We start from the raw sequence: 3,442 nt of genomic DNA on the forward strand, positions 1-3,442 counted from the left end.
ATATTTCTCGTAGAACATTTGTCACAACTCGTCAAGAACCCGTGCAAATGTTGACTAGACTCATCTAAGCTCGTATATTCTCGTAGAAAAATCTGGATAAAATGTCGTACACACATCGTTCATACGTTACCTAAAACTCGTGTTAAAAAGAAACTATCGTCCTGCTCTCGTGTACTCGAGCAGAAGTCGAACTGATGTCCCCATCATCAAAAACTATTGCAAACTAGTTGAGTGTTTGACGAGTTATATCTCGCCAGTACTCGTGTAAACTCGTAGATCCCAATCGTGAGAGTGTGCCCGGGGCTTAACCTACAATGTAGGTGCCAGGAAACATTTTTGTCTTAGTACGCGATGCTTGTACAGCTTCAGAAGTTTCTTAGTTAGAATGACTACATATTTGGGTTCCCCAAAAAGAGTCTCTTGGTTGACATTTATACTGTAAGAAGAATGGTCTTGTCACTGATTCGACAAAAGAGGTTGTTTGCTGCAGTTTGCCGTTGATTAACTGTCTATACACAACATTTTATCGAAGGAAGCTCTGCGTCTAAGATTTATCGACAATGATGATGTCTCACAATATTGAGATGTTTTGTTGGTTTGTGTAAGTGACCGTATGATATTGTTTGAAAAGTAAAACGATTTAAGATTCAATATTGGCAAAGCAATGTGCAATGCTACGGTGTTCATTCAGTCGGGCATTTTCAGAAACACGCATTTTCACATCACAATACATCATAACTACATGTAACTTTTGATTCTTATTGATATTTTTCTGAGTCAAGTGACCTTCAACTTGATGACCGCCAATTCTTTTACTTTAGTGTAGAATCATTTTGGAATCGCCGTTGTGGGCTGACAAAATACGTCCTAATAACCGACCAAACTTCCACCAGAGTTCGTTTGCTCTATTCGTAGGTGACGTAATGAGGCCTCGACGGGGAGTTTGAATAACCGACTTGCTGGAATTTTTGACGTATTTGCTATTGTTACGTATATTGTAAGTTGACCGAGTTACGGGTTCAGAGGGGTTGCATTGATCCTGGAATTTGACGTCTTAATGAGGCAACATGTTCTAATTTGAAATATGGAGATTCATTTTCTAAAAAGAAAAGAAAGTTTTAGACGACTTTCAGCTCCATTTAAAATAAAATTATAAAATAATGGGTTGTTAAAGTTTAAAACCATTACGTTAATTAGTACTTCATATTGCAAACATAATCCAGCAATAAATGCTGTTAAAAAAGCAAAATAGATTTATGTATCCATGGAAACTAAAATCGAATGGATATAAAAATTTAAGGAGTAAAAGGTCGGCTTTTAAGTAAATCCATGTCTTATAATTATTTTAACTTAAGAAATGAGTAAAAGTAAAAGGTCATAATGGTATTACTCTTAGCATATCTAAAGATAACCGACTCTTCAGAATTATAAACGTTACATTTACGACTTCAGATTGAAATTATTGGAAAATCTCGGAACACCTATCATACTTGGGATTTATATGCCATGTCCAACAGGAGCAATTCAATATGACCCTATCACATCACTAAATTTATACACATCTTCACAATCTTTCTTTATTTAGCCATCTATGGATTATATTAGTGACTCGGTCAACAGATAAGCCCTATTTTCGTCTTCGTGAGTTGCCTTCTTCCAAAACTGAATGTGGTCATAGAATTTTCTGCACGTCTGGCGTGATTTATGTGTGAAGATACCCAGCTTTGTTTGTCCGAGTTGTCTCTGTCGCCAACTCGGGTGAGTTCGTAGTACAAGTTACATCCTACTGTCATGATGCCGATATAAAACGGCCACTGCACGATAGTGACACAAACACTGGATATTAACCGATTCCTTCACAGTAAGTTCTTTTCGAAATCATCTTATTTTCTAAAAATTATATTTTATTGCGGTGTCATTAATTTTCGTGGGTATCAAACTTCATGCTTTCGTCAAAGAGTATAGTTTCATTGCTACGTAAATTTGTGAACTATAGTAGTTCTTTCCTCTTCAAACAAACTGACCCACATATTTCATTCTTTGGTTTTATTCAACAACGAAAAGAACGAAATTTGTTTTCGGACAAATAATGATGAAATGACAGTATATGATAAACATCAGTAGATATCGGTGTCGGGGATAGCTATCTGTAATGTAAAAAGTTGTAAGGATTATCAAAAGATTAAAAGACACCGAGTGAAAATTAAATAAAAGGAGTCAAAAAGAGAACTCCCTTGATACCTAGAACAAGTAAATAATGTGTACTCTTGTATCCAATAATCGTAAGTCGTGTACATTAGCGTCGCTCATTTCTACAAAATTATCGGTTTTGCAGCTGTATAACTGCAACTCAAAACCTGATTTAAAGAAACTGTGGTAAATAAGACTGCATGATAACATTAAAATCATTAAATGTTTTTTTCCTATCTGTACCTAAATGGTTTTTTTTTTTTTTTTTTTTTACATATCATCTGTGCAGCGACAGTGTAATCTTTCCAATCATTATACTCTGTGTACGATTGTCGCAAAATCTGAATAGGACGAGTAACATAAAAAGACCTATTTATGAGTGTTTGAAAATTGTCTAAACAGAACGAGGGTGTTATTAGTTAGTAAAATTGCAATTCTGCAATATCTAAAAAAAAAAAAAAAAAAAAAAGTAGAAGAGAGAAACCGATGCCTACGCACCTTTCATATTTCCATCACTCACAAGAGAAAATTAATTATCTTCAAAGATGATTCATAATTCTTTACCGAAACGAAACATCTTTTTACTAAATGAATGAAGAAAAATAATGAATATTTGATCACACTATGTCGTTTGCGGATATGAAATGAAATATCGTATGTCATACACGGTTTTAATGTGGTTCTTTGGAAGAATCAGGTTTTGTTGGCATGTTGTAATATTTTTTTGAAAATTTGTACACCATAAAGACAAAGTAACAATGAATGAAATCAAAAATAAAATCAATGAAAGGTGAAGATAACGAACAGTGATCAATCTCATAACTCCAATAAGGATTACAAAATAAAGAGCTGGGCAAATACGGGCAACTGGACATACCAGAGGTGGGATCAGGTACCTAGGAGGAGTGGGCATCTCCTGCCGACCGGTCACACCCGCCGTGAGCTCGATAAAAGAAGTCGTACGTTGAATTAATTTACCACTGAATTAGATTTGAATGAATCACTGATTAGGAATACAAACATCCGAAACAATACAATAATGATATGATTTGAATCCGAAACAATACAATAATGATATGATTTGAAACAATACAATAATGATATGATTTGAAACAATACAATAATGATATGATTTGAAAGCTCAAGGCCGAAACGGAGTTGATGAGCTGAGCTTGAATTGTTGGTTTTAAAAGACAGAAATGTGTGAAAGATTAAATAATGGTATGATTTAGAAACACAAGGTCAAAACTCA

General features: G+C 34.5%; 1 protein-coding gene across 1 annotated transcript in view; it reads left to right on the forward strand.

The window, feature by feature from the left end:
* The first annotated feature begins 1,820 nt into the window (after positions 1–1,820).
* LOC125658869 (uncharacterized) overlaps positions 1,821–3,442 on the forward strand; it is a 15,719-nt gene continuing 14,097 nt past the window's right edge. The window contains exon 1 of the mRNA XM_048890305.2: positions 1,821–1,861. The gene's annotated coding sequence lies outside the window, so the exon portion shown is untranslated. The remainder of the gene's footprint in view (positions 1,862–3,442) is intronic.

This window comes from Ostrea edulis, chromosome 9, assembly GCF_947568905.1.
Source record: "Ostrea edulis chromosome 9, xbOstEdul1.1, whole genome shotgun sequence".
Lineage (NCBI taxonomy): Eukaryota > Metazoa > Mollusca > Bivalvia > Ostreida > Ostreidae > Ostrea > Ostrea edulis.